General features: G+C 41.8%; 1 protein-coding gene across 4 annotated transcripts in view; it reads left to right on the top strand.

The window, feature by feature from the left end:
- The window catches only part of LOC105490126 (interleukin 1 receptor type 1), a 144570-nt gene that overhangs the window by 78901 nt on the left and 45738 nt on the right, over nt 1-19931 (top strand). Inside the window, exon 1 of one of the 4 annotated variants that reach the window (XM_011755498.3) lies at nt 2067-4535. The exons of the other annotated variants lie outside the window; for them this stretch is intronic. The gene's annotated coding sequence lies outside the window, so the exon portion shown is untranslated. Of the gene's footprint in view, nt 1-2066; nt 4536-19931 lie in introns of those variants that run through there. 4 annotated transcript variants of the gene reach the window in all.

Below are 19931 nucleotides of genomic sequence, written 5' to 3'. Positions count from 1 at the left end.
ACCAAAACATTCCAAAGCCACGATTATGCCCCCTGAATATTGATGTGGCTTCCCTCATTCTATTCCTGGAGTTAGTGAGAGGGTAGAACTTGACTGGAAATCCTGGAACAATTTTTCTAGACTTTTCATTGCCTGCGATTTTATTTGCTGTCTCCTTAGTCTCACTTGCCCTACTCTAGGCTGATTAGTAGCCAATCTTGGAGGCTGCACCAATGACGCTCAGCCTCCTCGTCCTGGAGCCCGGGTACCCACCTCATCTGCTATTCTAGAACCAGCCAGGATCAGCAGCCATCCGTCTCCTCCCCACGATGACTGGGAGCTTTACACATTGTCTGTGTTCCTTACGCAGGCTTTATGATTTTGATTTGTCTCTAAGGAAATTGAGGCTTAAAAATAGCAGGTGAGTTTCTTCAGGTTGCGGCAGATCAAAAACAAGAGTCAGAATTTGAACATGGGTCTGTTGGACTCTCTCAGCTCTGTACACATCATTATGCTGAAATAGTAAGGAACATGAGGAAGGGAAACACCAGTTTATGGAAGAGCTCTTTCTCAGATGTCCTTCAAGCAGTCATATTTGTTCGGGCACTGGCTTTTGAGTCCATTCATATCGAGCATGCCATTCACGCTCTCTTCTGCCACTTCTATGAGTTATCCAAATTGGTGCACGGTACCCATAAACTAGTTTTTAAAAGAGATATGATTACTGAAATGATCAGTGTATAAGATTGAAGCCCAAATTAATACAAATGAAATGCATATCACAATAAAGTACAACTTCAAATAAAGTAGGGACTTTGTAGGTGTTTCTCTGGAATGGTTAAACACACCGCGTGGAGTCCATGGGGAAACTTGGTTTCACAAATAGTGTCAGCTGTCTGCTAAAGAATCTGTAAAACCACACGCGAGGTTCACTTCACAGGGGTTCTTTCCTGGAGGGAAAATATGTGATGATTGTCAACAGTGAGGGAAATGTGTACTGGAACTTACTTGATTTAAAAAGTCTCATGTGAACCTGCCATGACAACCTCTTTGAATAAGTTTCCCTCAAGGTTTAAGCATTTCTCAAGATTAACACAGTGGGTTTCTGGACTGACTCACAGGGAGAAGGGGGGGGTTACATTTTTGCTATTTTGATAATGTGGGAAATTACACTCGGTATCACTCACTGTGCTTGAATCTTTATCATCAACCTCAAACTCTGGGATTTATGTAACTGCAAGATCAGAACTCTAAGCTTCTTTTTTTCTCCAGCTGAAATTTATTTTAAGCTGGTAAGGAAATGTGATATATATATATTTATATATGTATAATATATATGTGTATATGTCTAATATATATATGTGTGTGTGTATATATATAAAATTTGTGTGTGTGTGTGTGTGTGTGTGTGTATATATAGAACCTAGGCTCATAGGAAGGTAAAAAATGCTTTGGATTGGAGGTAGAGGCAGACATTGACTTTAGTCTGGAACTGATGTCCAGATTGTAAACTATTGTTCTAGGGAAACCTAGTGTGTGTGAACATAAGCCTCTAGAGTTGAACTCTCTTTCTTGGCTGGGCCCCAGTCCACCACATCAGTGTTGAAAGTGAACATTGCTGCTGCCTCAGTGACATACAAATAGGGGAAATGTCTGCTGTGTGGAATTACTCTTTGTCATCTAGGCCAGTAGTTGTCAACCTCGGCTGCATATTGTAATCACCTGGGAGCCTTTTAAACACTGGTGCCTGGAGCGTTTTAAACACTGGTGCCTGGATCCTAACCCCAGAGGTTCTAATGTGATGGGACTGCATGCAGCCTGGCTTTTAAAACTCCTTAGGTAATCATACTGTGCAGTTAGTATAATGTGGATTGAGAACCACTGACCCGAGAAGTAGACAGTCACCGAGTCAGTACATTACCCAAGTAAACAAGAAGCTGGTTAGACCAAACCTGTCCATAGTGATTGCCAAATCTGACCTGGTGGGGGAATTTAGGACTATTTCCCCAGAAAACTTTGTACTGGAAGTTATCAAGGACTCTCCACCTAGTAAGTGTGCTTTCAATTTTTTAAGGCACTGTAGATATAAGTTGTATAAACGTAGCCACTTTAATTTATTTGGCAAATATTTAAACATCTTCTCTGTTCAGGCTGTACTCAATCTCAGCCTACTTTTAAGCATATTAACCGTGCAGCAGGGGAGAGAACTCAAGCAATACAGAGTAGGGGCTGCAGAGTGCCATCGGAGACGGGGAGATGAAAAACCTCAAGGTTTCAGAGCAGGGAGAGATAGGTGCCTGTTTCTCTTCATTGGAGGGGTGGGAAAACCCTAAAGAAGTGGTGCAGTATTTAGGATAGGTGTTGGAGGGGAAGAAGGAGGAAGAAGAGGACTTGAGCTGGAGGAGAAAGAAGGATTGTATTCTGGGCAGAGGAAACTGCATGAGCGAGAAAAGAGGTAGAGATGAGGGAAACTTGCAAGGAAACTGGTACATAGTAAACATAGGCCCATCAAGGGCAAGGAGAGGGACATGTTCCAAAAGGTAGGATCAAGGGAGATTGAGGAGCATCTGGAATGCTAGACTGAGTGGTCTGGGCTTTGTTTGGGAGAGAGTGGAGTCCTGCATGGCAGGTTTTGACATCCAAGCTTACAGCAAACAGCAAGTAGGAGCTTGCTCAGGAGTATTTATATGGTGAATCTGGATTATTTAGAAGGAAATTGTGTTTTTGTCTCACTGTGTGGCCCATGTAGGTTGCATAGTTGCAGTATCCTCAACTTTGCATTGACGAGGTGGGTGAGTTGCCCTGGGTTGGGATGGTTCAGACGTCCCCCAATGCATTGCTGCCTTCGACATCTCTCCGTTTCTCTAGCTTCCAACACTTTCTTTGTCTCTCTTCAACCACCATGCTGAGAAAAAAGTTTAAGAGCTTTTCTTGTTCCCCCACATAATCTTGGCAAGTAATAACAGTGAACCCTGGAGATAGAAAGAAGTGTTGATGTTTGGAGACTGGATTGCTTAGCATGGCATTAAAAATTTTTGGCTGTGTTGACTCTCAAGTAAATATGGTAACTGCTTTTGCTTTTCCTTTTCAAAATATGAAGATAAAATTTAAGGGAAGCCAGATTTTGGCATAAATGGCTGACTCTTCTACAAATAGCATTTCTGGATTAATTTTATTACATCTAATTGCTCTTGCATGTATTCTGATAATTTTATTTGTAATAAAGTTCATAAGTGCTGTTAGTGATTAGCCAAAAAGAAGAGTAGAGGGAGGTCAACTTTCGCAAAGTTGAGATCACTTTTTCCAAGTCTGATTTTAAATTGGGTGGTTTTTACTGTGTTAGCAACGTTAGAGGATACAAACAACCATAACAACAAAACAACAACAGCAGCAGAAAGGTCATCCACCCGTGCTGAAAACCTCCTTCCTCTTGGGTTCACTTTTCCTTCTAGCGGGGGAAATGGTGAAATTACATTAGCACTTTCTGCTCTTGGTCCTACTGTCTTCTTTATGACCTGGTAACATTTTCCTAGATAAAATTTGCATGTCTCTAATTTCTCAGTTCCACTTCTTACTGTTCTCATGTTCATTCATAATTCCATTGTGACGTGTTTGGCTGAGTTTGAAAGACTCTCATGATAAGTGGGGAAGGAAAAAATGACTTTTATAATAAAAGGTAATGCTTAATGACATGAATCTGAGACACATGACTAAGTAAGAAAATAAAATATTGACGTCTTGGTTTTAAATATTGGGTAACACCATCTCAAGTTTATCCCTTTTCTCATCAAACCGCATGTCCAATTTTGGATTAGGAAGACATTCTTACTGTACTTAATGGTACGCCTGCAATCATGGTGCCTCTCTATTTTTGGCTTGACCAAACAACACCACAAAGCCCTGAGTGCCAACAACCACAACAAGGACTCGGTCTGTATTCATCCATATGCTTGTGCTTCCCCCAAGGTGGACATTGTCATCCCCATGAACAGATGAGGGAAGAGAAGCTGATGAAACAGCTGGAAAGAGAGGGGCGGGGGGTCACCGTGGGCCTCTCCCGTCAGTGATTTGGTGCTGTTTGTGGCCTCTGCAGGCGTGGACATGTCCTGTTGACATTACAAAATAAAATGGATGCAAATATTATTGTTTAGTGTCTTCCAACTTCTTGGACCCTTAAATAGCTACCAACATTTCCCTTCAGTTATTTCTGTACACAAAGAGCTATTTCTGAATATCCATCCTAACTTTCTTCTGGCCTGTTCCCTGCATATTTATTTATTCTAGTGAATCTCACCCGCTCCAAAGAGAACTGGAGCAAGGCTGTGGCTTGTTTAGATGTGGTCTGAGTCTGTGCGGTCCCCTCGGGGAGGTGTACTAAGGATTTCTCAGAAATGGTGTTTGCGTGTGAGGGAACCCTGCCGAGCAGAGAGCGTTTACATTGCCCAGTGTTCCGAGTGCTTGAGTTTCCATAGTTACCTTCGTTTATTAGGACCTTGGAAGAGTACCAAAACTGTGACTTCCTGGGAGTTTTCCATCAAAATCAGCCCTCTGGCATGGTGAAGAATACGTTTGTAAAGGAATAAGAAAAAATATATATAATTTTTCTAAATATATATATATATAGGAAAAATATATAGGAAATATACATATATATATAATATATATAGAGACATAATCAAAATATATATTTGATTTCTGGCCCTGGTTCCCAGCACAGAGCTCCTAACTTCTTGGAATTTCCTGGGTGATAGGCATCTTTTGTTCTAATGAGGCTCCTGGGTGGAGACTGGTTACTAGAAAGAACAGATTAGAAGCTTGGGAATTTCAGTCCTACCCCCATCCTCTGGGAAGGCCTGGAGGCTGGAGATTGAGTTAATGATCAGTGATGCTCAAGTAACAAAGTCTTGTAAGAATCCTTGGACTCTGGGGTTTGGGGAGCTCCAGGGCTGCTGAACATGTGAAGGGTAGCCCACCGGAGAGGGCAAGGAAGCGCACATCCTCCCCCATACACCCCACCCTGCGTATCTTTTCATCTGGCTGTCTTCTGTATCCTTGATCATATTCTTTAGCACATAATAAGCTGGGAAATGTGTTTCCCTGAGGTCTGTGAGCCATCCCAGCAAATTATCAAACCCAAGGAGGGCATTGTAGGAATCCTGGTTTACAGCCAGTCAGTCAGACATATAGGTGACAACCTGGCACTTGTATTTGGTGTCTGAAATAGGGGGCAGTCTTGGGGGACTGAACCCTCAACCTGAGGTCTGTGCTAACTCTGGTTAGTATCAGAATTGAATTGAATTTTAGGACACTCAGCTGGTGTCATTCAGCTGGTGGCAGAGTATTCGTTGACATCCCTTCAATCCCTGGTCACAGAAGTGTGTGGAGTGCAGGTATAGAAAAGGAAAAATAGTTGGTTTTTATCCATCTCACATTTATTTTAGATTACTCAAAATAAGCATATCTGAGGTTATATCTGCTGTGTAGAGCAATGAAAACATTTATGGGAGGGTAATGGTGGTAAACACTGTAACTTCATGCTGATGTTGGGTGGTAACTTCTCTTCGATAATTCAAGCATATCTAGTGATACTGTAAGTTCTTTATTGCACTTCAGAAATATTCCTTTGTCCATGGAGGGCATTTCTTCTCAAAACACTTTGTGCTTCCTCATGAAGTTGGAATATTTGCTATGGAAACCAAATTGTATTTCCTTTGGTCTGCTGAAAATTAGAAAAGAAATGTTGTATAGTCAGTAGGTTATTGTTTTAAACTTAACTACATGAGATTAAGTTCTGGAACTGTGATGCCAATGATGCAATTTCAGAATGCAATTGTTGCACTCATTAAACACCATGGCTTGGGAAAGATCCCTGATCCACTTGGGGCTCAGTGGCTTTCTCAGCCTAACAGGGACATAGTTTGAAGAGTCTTAAACAAAAGTTACATAAGAACCCCAGACTGTTAGCTGTGGTTCCATAGGTAGATTTTCTTTTATTATCTTAGTTTTCAGCTTTATTGAGGTACAATTGACCAACAATAATTGTGTATATTTAAGGTATACAACATGAGGAGTTGTTGTATGTATACATTATGGAATGATCACCACAATCAGGCTAACACATTCATCACCTTACATAGTTGCCTGTTTTGTGTGTGCATGGTGAGAACAGCTAAAATCAACTCTCTTAGCAAACTTCAAGTGTACAATACAGTATTACTCACTATAGTCACCACGTTGTCCATTAGGCCCTCAGAAGTTATTCATCTCATGATGAAAAATGTATACCTTTTGATACCATTTCCCCCTTCCCTCCTTGGCAGCCACCACTCTAGTTTCTGTAAATCATTCTTGTGGTCATTAGTCCCCTCTCAGAACTCTGTCATGGCCCCTTTGGGAACTCAGGTGGACAAGTGGTGATCTCCTGAAATGGCTCAGTCTGCAAACCTCCCCTGAGGCATCAAAGCTTTCATTTACTGCCTCAGTATAATTAACTTTCAGTGCTTCTTTGGCCAGATCGACCTACAGCCCTCAGTGGTCTTTAAAGTGAAAAAAGTGAAAAGTCTTTAGCATGAAACCTTTGATGTGTGCGTTGTGTAAGTGTACGTGTTTGAGTGTGTGGGTGTTCATGTGTAGTTTTATGAATGTGTGTGTGGGTTTTCATGTGTGTTGAGTCAGTGTATATCATATGTTGTATATGAGTGTTGTATGTATGGTGTGAATGTACGGGTCTGTTGTGTGTGTTTTGTGTGTGTTTCATGTGCTATGTGGGTGTGGGTTGCATGAATGTGTGTCATGTGTGCATTGTGTGCATCTGCCAAGTACCTGGCATGTATTTTACTAGGTGCTTAGTAAACATTTGTGACATGTAGGAAAGGCGGAATTCCTGCCTCCATGAAGCTCACTGTGTAAACTCACGGGTGAACTGTCAATTCCTTAGGCACAGGGCCTGTGTTGCGTTCATTTTTCTGTCCTTCAGTGTCACACAGACCCAGGCAACTCCAGCATAAAATGTGGGGCTTAGATAGGAAACATGTATTGTGTAACTAAACACGAATTTGCTCTCAATTCAGGTTTCCTGAAGCAGAAGCTTGTTTTCTTCAATTCACCTTTGCACACACTACACAATCCCCTTTGCTGTTATGTTTGCCATGTATTATCCCTCCACGCTCTGCAGGTGGGTAGGGATTTGTCGGATTTGTTCCCAGGTACACCTCAAGTACCTGGAACCCTGCCTGGTACATGGTGTGCACACAATAAAATTGGTTTAATGATCAAATGCAAGAGTAAATGAGCTCTGGCACATTTGGTCCACATCCAGGTTTTTAGCGGAACATAGGAACATATGACGTCTGTCACAATTCACTTTAAATCTCAGCAGGTCTTGGTAAGCAGCTTCCTGGGGACTCTTCCTCTTGCTCCTGTCGGGCCCTAGTGTCAATCTGCGTCCTGAAGGGTTTGCCTCTTAGGCTGTCATCATGGAGCTGGCCCCAGGGAGATGGTTCATTCTGCTTGGTCAATGGCCATGCTGTGCCCTTGGGTCCTTGCTGCAGGCTGTGCCCTGTATGTCATTGACCCAGGGGTCTGGGACATCCAGCCACCCGGTGCTGACCACCGTGGACTTTGCTGTTGCCTGCAGATGTGCCTCCGCCAACCCCTTGGTTTCTTTCCAGGCCTCTTCCGTTCCTCTGGTTTCTCTAGCAACTTCTATTCCCCTCCTCGGCACCTAGGAATTCTTGTCAGCTTCCTCCACTTTGCCAGAGGCAGCCCCTGCAGCCGTGGAGCCAGGTGTCACTGAGCACTGCTTTCTGGAAGGGGACTGCCGTTTCCAGGCTGCTCCTCTGCCAGCCCGGTGACTCAGCTTCTACTCCATCTTCCAGAGTTGACCATCAGGGCTGAGCTCTTGCCTTCCTTCTTTCTCCTTCTGCAGATCTTCCCTCTAGCTCTACAGGAAGGGCCTCCCTGGCTGTGTGGTCAAAAGGTCTCCACTGTCCAAGTCCAGCCTGGCTTACTCTAGGGTTTATGGGTCCAGTCTTCCTCCATGACTCTTGAGATGTCAAGCCCAGTTTGGGGATTTCAAAAAAATACCCTTTTTTCTCTCTCAACAAAGCCTACCACATTTTTTAAAACCACATTCTAATATTTCTGAAATTAGGATGCATCTTGCAGTGGATAGTAGGTCCTAGTTATTTGGCAGCATTTTTTTTCTTATTGTACATATTACAGCTAATGATATTTTTGCTTAGGCTATTGTCTTACTATGGACTTAAACTCTATACTGGAGTTTAAAGCCACGCAACACCTTTTTTGTTCTCAGCCTTCATCTTCTTCACCTCAAGGTAATAGATGCCCCTCCTTTAAAGTTGTCAAGCTGCCAGGCAACCAGAATCAAGAAAAGGGCAGCCCTGGAAGATATACGTTTGTTTCAGACATTCAAAAATAGGATTCCCGGTATCTAAGATCACCCTTTGAATCAATACACACGGGGTTGGGCCACCTTAAGGCCATGGACTGGTTTCCATGCTATACTTTGTTTGTTTGTTTGTTTATTTATTTATTTATTTATTTATTTTGAGACGGAGTCTCGCTCTGTCGCCAAGGCTGGAGTGCAGTGGCCGGATCTCGGCTCACTGCAAGCTCCGCCTCCCGGGTTCCGGCCATTCTCCCGCCTCAGCCTCCCGAGTAGCTGGGACTCCATGCTATACTTTGAAATGAGGCCAAAGAAAAGATGTGTCCATCTCATAGGGGCCTGGCCTTCCTGGAAGAAGAAAACATATTGGTCAGTAAATAAGAATAGCTTGGCAGTTATAGATGTAATTTTCCACGAATAAGGCAGAATTCCATTCCATGCCTCTGTCTCATAAGAACATTATGAGTGTGAGACATGGAGGGCCTGCATTTCTGGGTCAGGCTTGCTGAGATCCAGGCCTAAAACTTTTAGAATGAAGTCAGTTTTCTGTGTCAGTTCTCTCTCTCTCCCTCTCTCCTGTGCGCACACGTGCACAGACAATCATGAACGAGTGGACATGAAATAGAGAAGTGCTGTAACTGGCAATAGCAACTGAATCTAAAAAAACAGTTTACTAACAGGCATGAGTGAGGGGCGCTCAGTTATGAGTTGGTGATTTTAAGCACCAGGATCAGGTATGGGCCAGGTTTGTTCAAGTGAAAAATTATAGTTAATATTCAGAAGGGCCTCGCGAAACCCAAGAGCAAGGACATAGCCACGTTTCTGGAAGAACTGGGACCAGCCCGGGAGGTTGTCTGCCAGGGTCTGAAGGAATCATTCTTCATTTCTTGTCGGCATTCCTTGCCTTTCTCTCTCTCTCTCTGAAAACCAGCTTTCCTTGTTTTCAGAAAACAGCCACTCTGCATCTCCCAAGTGATGTCCAATACTAAACACTTTGGTTTGACTCCATCTATAACACATAGGCATTAACTCCACGTATTTCAGTTTCAGTGTGAAATTCTTGGGGAGAGCATGTGAATTCTCATGGCCCCATCCGTCATGGCCAGGGTGTCTTTTAGGCCCATGCCTGTAGACTGAAGGCAGGGATCAGGGAAACTGGTTTACTTTACTACGAAATACAGGCATGCTGAGCAGATATCAACTGAGTAAACATCAACCCAAAGACATGGAAATCGTGAAAGATCGAATGCAGGATACTCACTCTATTTCCTTAAGGTACTTCTGCATTCCGATGTAATGTTTATTGCATTGTATTACATCAGATGATGTAGTATAATGCCAAAGTTTTATCAATCAGAGACATATTACTGCACATGTAATAATACCATGCTATCTTTATTATCTGTGAAATTGTGTTTGTATCTTATGGAAAAAGTGTCATGAAACTCATTTTGAGAAGCAAGCTGAGATTTTTTAATAAATACATTTAACTTTTTTATGGAATGAGGTATACCCAGAGGTCCGTGGTTAAGTAAATCAAAGCAGAATTTAGCATAAATATTAATGGTAAATGAAAAGGCTAGGGGAAATCTTTTTAAATTGTATCAAAATAATACTTTGTATATACATTTGCCAGTCAGTGGCTCACGGTTGTAATCCCAGCACTTTGGGAGACCAAGGCAGGCAGATCACCTGAGGTCAGGAGTTCCAGACCAGCCTGGCCAACATGGCGAAACCCCATCCCTACTAAAAATACAAAAAAATTTAGCTGTGCGTGGTGGTGTGCACCTATAATCCCAGCTACTTGGGAGGCTGAGGCAGGAGAACCACTTGAGCCCTAGAGGTGGAGTTTACAGTTAGCTGAGATCACGCCACTGCACTCCAGCCTGGGTGACAGAGTGAGACTCTGTCTCAACAAAAAAATAAAATAAAATAAAATAATAAATAAATAAATAAACAAAATAAATAAAATAAAATAATGTAACATGAATTCAATTGTAAAAAATATAGAAATATGCCTACAGCACCTCATGTGGGTCTTTCTTGGTTGATAGAAAGGAATGAGGCTTGGCAGAGATTAGGAAGGAGATGGTGAACAAGAGAGAGAAGGAGAGAGGTGAAAGGGATGGAAAGGGGAAGAGGGAAAGAAAAGGGTTTATCTGGTGAGATCACCTAAGTAAAGTACTCACACACTACCTCCTCTATTCTTGAGGCAGGGAAAGGTTAGGCAAGCGTAGTGTGGGAGCTGGCAAGGTAGCCATCTGTATTCGTCTGTTTTTGCACTGCTGTAAAGAAATACCCGAGACTGGGCGAGGTGGCTTATGCCTGTGGTCCCAGCATTTTGGGAGGCTGAGGTGGGCAGACTGCCTGAGGTCAGGAGTTCAAGACCAGCCTGGGCAACATGGTGAAACTCCAGCTCTACTAAAAAGAGAAAAATTAGCCGGGCATGGTGGCGCACCTGTAATTCCATCTACTCAGGAGGCTGAGGCAGGAGAGTTGCTTGAACCCAGGAGTTGGAGGATGCAGTGAGCTGAGATTGCGCCACTGCACTCCAGCCTGGGTGACAGAGCAAGACTCCATCTCAAAAAAAAAAAAAAAAAAGGAAAAAAAAAAAAGAAGAAGAAATACCCGAGACTGGGTAATTTATAAGGAAAAGAGGTATAATTGGCTCACAGTTCCACATGGCTGGGGAGGACTCAGGAAACTTATAATCATTTTGGAAGGGGAAGCAAGTGCATCTAACATGGTGGCAGGTGGGAGAAGTGAAGTGAGAGCACAGGAAAAACTGCCACATTTAAAACCATCAGATCTGGCTGGGTGCGGTAGCTCATGCCTGTAATCCCAGTACTTTGAGGGCGGAGGCAGGTGGATCACTTAAGGTCAGGAGTTTGAGACCAGCCTGGCCAACATGGCGAAACCCTGTCTCTACTATATACAAAAATTAACTGGGTATGGTGGCTGGCGCCTGTAATCCCAGCTACTCGGGAGGCTGAGGTGGGAGAATCGCTTGAACCCGGGAAGCAGAGGTTGCAGTGAGCCAAGATTGTGCCATTGTACTCCAGCCTGGGTGACAGAGCAAGACCCTATCTCAAAAAAAAAAAAAAAAAAAAAAAATCAGATCTCCTGAGACTCACCCACTATCACGAGAACAGCATGGAGGAAACCACCCCCATAATTTAATCACCTCCCATCAGGTTCCTCTGTTGACACATGGAGATTACAATCCAAGATGAGATTTGGGTGGGGACACAGAGCCAAACCATATCTTCACCCTTGTGGCTTGCCAGGCTGATTGCTGGGAGCCTCTCATGGTGGCTCTTCCTCAGTTACCACACAACTGTCTGGAACTCATTGATTGTTTAACACGTGTTGCCTTTACTCTGTAGAGTGTCTTGCTAGGAAAACCACGGGAGAGAACATATTCTTGCAACTCCCTTCATCGTCTTTGCATCATGAATAATTCTTGTCTCAACAACAAACATACAAACAAAAGAAACCAACAAAGAAAATTCTTCATATTTGCATCAAGAATAATTCTAGCTTGGATTTAGACTGGCACAAACAATGTCTCCTGTTCTTCTTGGTCTCCTGTTCTTCTTGATAAACTTCTTATTGTTTCATGGACTGGGAGCTTCCTGAGGAAGTGAAGGGGAGAGTTTCTGGCATGGGTTGAGGACAGTCATGAAGGTATGTTCAGAATGAAGTCACATGTAGCAGTCAGGATAGACAGGGTGGCACCCAGGCAAGATACAAGGAAGAAGTGGGGTATCTAAAAGGGAGAAAGAAACACAGAATGTTAGGCCTTGTTAGGCCCTTCCAGCCCCATTGTGGCACTCACTGCTGGGGTGTCAGCTGACATGGTCAGGTGCAGTACTCCTGGTGGTCTTGGGTGTAATATTTCAAATCAGGGCTCACATGAATAAAAACAAGGTCTAATTAGTCGTCTGTGCTTCTAAAGGAAAACTGAGGAATGTGAAGAGGGTCTGTAATGCACAGTTTCCCAGGGATCCATCCATGAACAAAACTCTTTTGTGATGCCTGGGATGCAATAAGGCACGGAATTGGAAATGGTTCTCCCCAGAAGACTTATTGCTGAATAGGTCACAAACCGTGGATGAGGAGTGGAATACAGTCAAGAGTGAATGAGTAGACAGTCAGGAAAAATCAAAGAAAATAGTGTCTTCAGCTCCAACCATTAGCTTTTTTGAGGGACCAATTAGAAGGTTTAGATCAGTGGTTCTTCAGACTTACAATGTTCTTTTTCTTAACAACTATTTCGTAATATCCTCTAAGTGAAATTCATTGACAACATAACCTACTTATGCATGATATTAAAAATTTAAATATATTACCTTAGCTATAATGTAAAGAAGATATAAAAGCTAGTCCATATTCAGTTCCGTACATACACGTGTAGACATGACTGAGCTAGAAGACAGAAAGAAGTTGTCAGATGCTTGAGCTATGCACAGAGAAGTCTTTAATGCAGCAGCGGCAAATGCAGACTGAAACAGCCTGCGCCTCGCTGGAGAGCCAAATAGAATGAGTGGCATTCCTGTTGGGGATGTGATTTTTTTCCCCCCATCGTGAAAGATCTTTTATAAACTTTCAGAAGAAAATCAAGTTCAGCTTGTCCTCAATTGACATGGTAGCTGCTTTTCTAGAAAATTTAATGCATATTAAAACTGTGCAAAAAATACTTTGTGTTTATATGACAAACAGAGCTAGGCTTCAAACTCAGATTTTTACCTCCATTGAGGTCTGGTGAGATGTTTGAAAGGTTTTATTTTTTTTAGGATAGAGGACAATTTGTTGTGCTGCGCTGTCCTAGGTATTGCAAAATGTCTGGTAGCCCCAACTTCTGCCTGGTAGATGCGCACCCAACCAAAAATACTCCTGCTTGTATTTAAAACTCCCTTAGGTTATAGCTAATTCCCAGGCACTGTCTGTAGAGATTCTGCTCAGGTAGGGCTCTAGAATGTCCAAGAGGCTGCACAGCTAGGCATGGGAACCACTGATTCAAGCCATGCCTCTCTCTGACTCACCGGATCCCTCTGACATATCTTGGGCCAATGGCTGTCCAGTCTGGGTTTGAAGGTGCTGGGTTTCAGTGAAGAATATTAGTAGGTTCAGTTCTCTTCCCGGCCCTTTTAATGCAGAGGCCCCCTTGTCAGCCTAGAAGGTTGTTCTAAGCTCCTGTGCAAACTCCTCTTGTGAGCCCTTGGGTGTGGCTGTCCTGGAGATGGTTGACTGGTGATCCAGATTTCAGCCTCTCCCTTCTCTGCTTTGCCCAGTGTCATGTTCAGGCTCCCTGCTTTGTCAAAAGTGAGGAACAGTTTGCCCTGGGTCTCAATCCTTTGAAGTCCCATTGGGTGAGTCAGCTCCCCACTTAGCTTCAGAAGGATCCAGGACAGGTTGTCCTAAAATTAATACCGGCACATTCATGGACAGTGCATGGTGAGAGGAGGCAAAGATGGCAGAGATAGCTATAATGGGTTGTGGAAAAGAGTTGAGGGAGAGAAGAGAAAATATTATTAAATGGAAGAAATTGAAAAATATTGAAATCAAGTGCAAGAACCTTTAATGGGCAGAGTTAAATGACACATTTATTCATCCAATAAATATATAAAATGCATCTACCACCTACTAGGCTTCATTCAAGACAATGATAATACAACAGTGTAAAAAACAGATCAAAACCTACCCTCATGGAGCTTACATTCTAGAGGGGATAGACAGTTAATTAACAAGATCAAGAAGTAATATATACAGTAAGTCAGATGGTGACACATGATAGGAAGCCCCAGTAGGGACTTCAGGTAAGACAGAGATGTGTGTGTGTGTGTGTGTGTGTGTGTGTGTGTCCATGCAACATCCAATGATCTGGGATACCTATTTGGCAACAAGAGAGGAAAATCTCTTTGGCAATAGTGATTTGGATATTAGTAGTATAGGAAAAATGAGAAAGCCATACTGCAATTATCAGGACAGGAAATGATTCAAGTTTGGATAGAACTTTTTAACAATGAAAATGAAGAGAAACAAAACCACTTTGACATGGCAATAATTAGATTTCTGAGTTTACGTAAAAAATGTTGTGAAACTTCTCATTGCAAGCCAACCTTTTGTTTCCTTTAAGTTCTTTATTATCTTTGAGTGTTTAGATTTCAATTCTCAATAGTTCTTCACATATTGACGGAGTTTGCTGTCCTATCATGCAGAGATCAAGTTATTTATGCATTTTACACTTGGTTACTTTAGACTTGAGTATTTGTGTCGAAATACCCTCCTTTTTAAATGTGGTTTCGGTTGGTGCTTTTGGAATGAGGAATTTATCGGCTGTGGTGACTCGTATATACTCTGTTAGCCAGAAATATTAGCTTGCTCTTTACCCGAAAACTCCCTATTCCAAAATGACATCACACTATGAGTTTATGCCTAATGAAGCTCCAGTAACATTTGCTTATTTGCATAGTAGAAATACTGTCAGATACACAAATTTTCTGTAATTTTCTCAATACCTCTATGGTATTACTAAATAGGTATATTACGCTCATTGTAAAAGTTCAAAGAGGCTGAGTATATAAGTACCCAAATATAATGAATGTTTGGCAGGTAATGATCATCTCTATCATTGACTATGTTTAAATACTTTTTTATGTGTTAACTTATTTGGTTCTCCCAACAACCCAATAAGGTGGAGACTACTGATAACATTATTTTGCCATCAAGGGAATTGAGGCATAAGAGAAGTTAAGTGACTTTCTTAGTGCCACACAGACAGTATATAGTAGAGCTGGGATACATCTGGGGCAGTTGGGCTCTATTGCCTATGTTAGTAACCATCATTCTGCACTTCCTCTAGTTCTAGAGAGCAAATCTCAAACTCCTACGTATTTTAGGGTCATTTTTAACTTTAAAAACAATGGCAGTGGTCAATGGTAGAACAGTAAAAGGCAGCAATGTGAAGGGGGAAAACCATCAGTTTTGGAGAGTGTGTTGGATCCTGGTTCAGTTATTTTGCTCATTGGGTAATCTTGGGCAAGCTCTTTAACTTCTCTCTAGGATGTCCGTTGCCGTCTACAAAACAAGAGTAGTAGCCAGTGTAGTGGCTCACTCTTGTAATCCCAGAGTTTTGGGAGGCTGATACATGAAGATCACTGGAGGCTGGGAGTTTGTGACCAGCTTGGGTGACATAGCAAGACCCTGTCTCTACAAAAATAAAAAAGTAAACAATAAATAAGCTGGGTGTGGTGGTCCAGGCCTGTAGTCTCAGCTACTTGGGAGGCTGAGGTGGGAGGAACACTTGAGCCCAGGAGATTGAGGCTGCAGTGAGCCAAGATGGTGCCACTGCACTCCAGCCTGGGTGACAGAGTGAGACCTTGTCTCAACGACAAACAAACGAACAAACAAACAAACAAAAGAAACCAACAATGAAAACCCCAAAAACCTACAAAAAAAACTCCCTCCCAAACAAAAGTAGTAATACCATTCATATTTATGAGCATTAAATGTGATGTCCTATTGAAGTGTCTAAATCATGGTCAGGAACCCGATAGGTGCTTGAAATCTAGATATTTCATTCCTGCATAAGGGCCAATTATTGAACATAGGTCAGATGAACAGTTAAGAAAGCTGTGGTGCAGTTCATTGGAAAGGGAATTGGTGATTTTGGGGAATTCGGGGCAGGATTTGGGCCCCCTAAAGAGCAGTTCATATCTCAGTGATGACTTAGGACGTAGGTCCTTATGGTGAACCTGACAGGGGCTGCTGTGCTGCGAAGTATTGCTTTGAAATCAGGGTCAGGGATGAAGCAGCTGTTGATGAGGGTGCCCCTCTCTTCTGACCTCTTGGTCTGTCCTTTCTTCTTGCTCCTAGGTAGACACTTTCATGAACTACGCAGTGGTCTCAGAGGGCTGCAGAAGCTTTATGTACAGCAGATGTTCTCCAACTTTCAGTCTAAAGACCCCTTCATACTCTTAAAAACTCTCCAGAACTTTAAAGAGCTTCCGTCTACCTGGTTAATTCCATTGCTATTAACCACATTCGATATTAAAACTGAGAAATTAAAAAATATTTTTTTTTAATTTATAAAAATACATTTATTATTCATTAAGTGGAAGTGGATTATCATAAAGATCTTCATCCTTGTTGCCTTTGCATCGAGTAAGCTGAGGAGGAGGAAGACAAGGCGTTGGTCTTGTTGTCTCGGGGTGATAGAGGTGGAAGATAGGGAGGAGGTGGAAGAGTAGTCAGAAGAAGCAGGCACACTTGGTGTAACTTTACAGAAATACACCATAATTTCTATCTGAATTCCTGTCTTCTCATTTCTCTAAAAATGTTTTTATACAGTATGAATATTTCTTTATCATTTGCTTTAATCTTATTGCCTGTATCATAGAAGGGCCCATGTCATAAAAGAAGTCAAAAGCATTCTTGAATAACTGGAACCCTCCCCCCAGAGTGTCTAAAGTCAACTTGTTTCCTGGTCCTGCATCCTCTATGACTTCTTCCTCATCATCTGGCACTGGTTCGAAAGCACTCATCTCCATCAAGTCACCTACTGTGAATTTCTCTGGTGTAGCGTTTATTAGGTCCTGAATTAATCCAAGACCCATATCTTGAAACCCTTTACCCCCACTTTTTTTGTTTTTTTGCCATACGCACAACCTCTTTTACGATTTCATTGATTGGCTCAGTCATAAATCCTGTGAAGCCATGCACTTCTAGACACAGCATTCTCCAGCAGGAATTTGTTGTTTCAGGCTTGATGGCTTTCATGGCTTTTCTGTAACAATGATGGCATTGCCAATAACGTAGTCATTCCAAACTCTCATGATGTTCTCTCTATCGGGGTTGTTTTCCATAGCATTGACACTTCCTTCCATAGAGTACCACGTGTAATGAGCTTTAAGTATCCTTATAGACCTTGCCTCCTGGTCACCTGGTGGTCCTGAGGTTCACTGGAGTTTCACTTTGGATCCTCACTTTTAACACCAGATCTGGGCAGCACAGGCCAGGGACACCCATGGACAGCGTGCCCTCCTATTCCACACACGCACCCATGCCCAAAGTCAAAAAAATAAAATTTTAGCAATTATTTAAAAACGCTGATACATTCATTGCCTGTTAACATAAATCTCTTTTATAAAAACAATTATTTTTAAAAAACAAAAGTATCAAAATGAATTACTTTCTTTTACTTTGTTTACATTGTTCTGTGAATCTCTTTAATGCTTAGCTCAATAGAATACAGATAAGTTCTCACATCTGCTTCTGCATTCAATGTTGGAGAAGTTACACATTATGCAGTCTCTGGAAAAGTCCCCTGTACATGTGTATGAAAAAGACACATACCGTGTTTGAATTATTATGAAAGTAGTTTTGACCTTGAGGACTCTGAAAGGATCTCAGGAACCTTTGAGAACCAATAATATCACATCATTTTCTTTGTAATAATGTTTTTGAACATTCTCAATATTCCCTCTCAGCTTCCTCCTGGTGCCTGTGTTCACGCAGTCACAATTGTTAATGATTCTTCTTTCAAAATTCTTAGATTTGGCAACCCTGGAGACAGTAGATTTGACCTTTAGATGTCTTCCTCACTCTCACCTTTCCTCTTTCCTTGACAGCTGTTCTTTCCTTTTCACTCTTGGTGGCACAACCTTGGGGGTTTTCCATCCAGGCCGGTGCGTCTTCTCTCTCTCTGCCTCTAGGGCCTGACAGCTGCCAGGCTGTTCTTTATCTGACATCGTTTACAGTTTACTTCCTTCCCCAAAAGTCTTGGTTTTGACTAAAATGTATTAATTCTTGGTTATGTTTTATAAAGATATCAAAAACCTTTTCAACCAAAGTTTAAAAAAGAACTTGCAGGGTGGGGATGGGCATGTGTAAAGAATCTCAGGCATCTTCACTGATGAACTTCAGAAACTATGTCAGTTGATTTCTGATGCCAGCCAGGATTGAGTAATAGGCCCTAGAGTTACTTTCTCATAAGAAACAACTAAATTACTGGACAAAATATACAAAACCAGGGTTTTTAAGAACCGCACATCAGCTAAGGAAGGACAGTGATCCCTGAGATGCAGAAAACAAAGCCCTATGACTTCTCTGGCTTACTGATGTGAGGGAGTTTCCAGGCCATGGCACAGGGAAGGGTGACCCAGGCAGAGTCCAGTGAACTTCCTGACTTGATGAGACAGAGCTGAGAACCAAGGGAGATCAAGGAAGCTACAGTTCACAGGAAAGGAGAAAGCTATAGAGAGGAAGAGCTTCAAAGCTCTTCAGTTCAGAGGGTCCCACTCAAGAATTTGGCACACCAGTGCATGTGAGAAGACTACCCAAAGTCAGAAAAAGCACCTCCCTAAAACATTAGATGAAATAGTGGACAAGAGGAGGAATAATTCCTATTCTCATCAGCCAGACTAGAAAGTCTCATAAGTCACAGGCATTTGTTAGAGGACTCATAAGGGTCAAGCTTCAGAAGTGGGATAAAATGAGTCCTAGAGTGAATGGTGCTGTGGTCCTGTCTGCCGAGTCTTAAAGGTAAGATCCAAAAGAATCAAACTATTTTCAATAACTCAAATGCATCCCAAGACACAAAAATATTCAGCAGCTAACAAGTTAAAATCCACAATGTTTGGCATTCAACCAAAAAATTACCAGGTCTGCAAGTAAGGGTGATAATAATGGAGAGGAAAATGAGTTAAAACCAACCTAGAGATGTTAGAATTAGCAGACAAGGACATGGAAACAGTTGTTATAACTGTATTCCATAAACACAAAGAGGTAAGTAGAGAAGTAAAAGGTGTGAAAATGCCTGTATCTAACTTCTAGAGATAGCAACTACAATTTCTGAGGTAAAAAAAAAAATGACTGGATGAGATTAATAGCAGAATAGATATTGCAGAAGAATAGATTAGTGAATCTAAAGACATAACAATAGAAACTATATAAAAAAAAACACAGAGGAGGAAAAACTAACAAGTAGAGAACAGAGCATCATGAAACAGTGGGAAAATTTCAAGTCATGAAAACACACATGTAATTGAAGTCACTCAAGGGAAAAAGGGAGTGACAGAAAAAAATATTTGAAGAAATAATGGCGAGGGCTTTTCCAAGCTGAAATGAAAATTACAAACCCACATACCCAAGAAGTTCAGTGAACCTTAAGAAACTTGAGGACAAACACATCATTTCACCATAATTAAATTTCTTAAAATCAGCAATAAAGAAAAAATCTTAGAAGCCTGAGGAAAAAAATATGCCTACCAAGAAACAGCAGTGACACAGGTGATAGCAGATTCCTCACAGAAACAATGCAAGCTAGAAGAGTTTGGAGCATGATCTCTAACACACTAAAGGAAAAAACAACTGTCAACCAAGAATTTTATACACAGTGAAAATATCTTTCAAAAACAAAGACACAATAAAACCATTTCAGATATATAAAAGCTGAATTCATCACCAACAGACCTGCACTACAAAAATGTTAGAGGAAATCCTTCAGACAGAAGGAAAAGGATACTAGATGGAGATCTGGATC

This window comes from Macaca nemestrina, chromosome 13 (assembly GCF_043159975.1).
Source record: "Macaca nemestrina isolate mMacNem1 chromosome 13, mMacNem.hap1, whole genome shotgun sequence".
NCBI lineage: Eukaryota > Metazoa > Chordata > Mammalia > Primates > Cercopithecidae > Macaca > Macaca nemestrina.
Note: the sequence above shows the minus strand (reverse complement) of the source record. Positions and strands in the feature narration are given on the sequence as shown.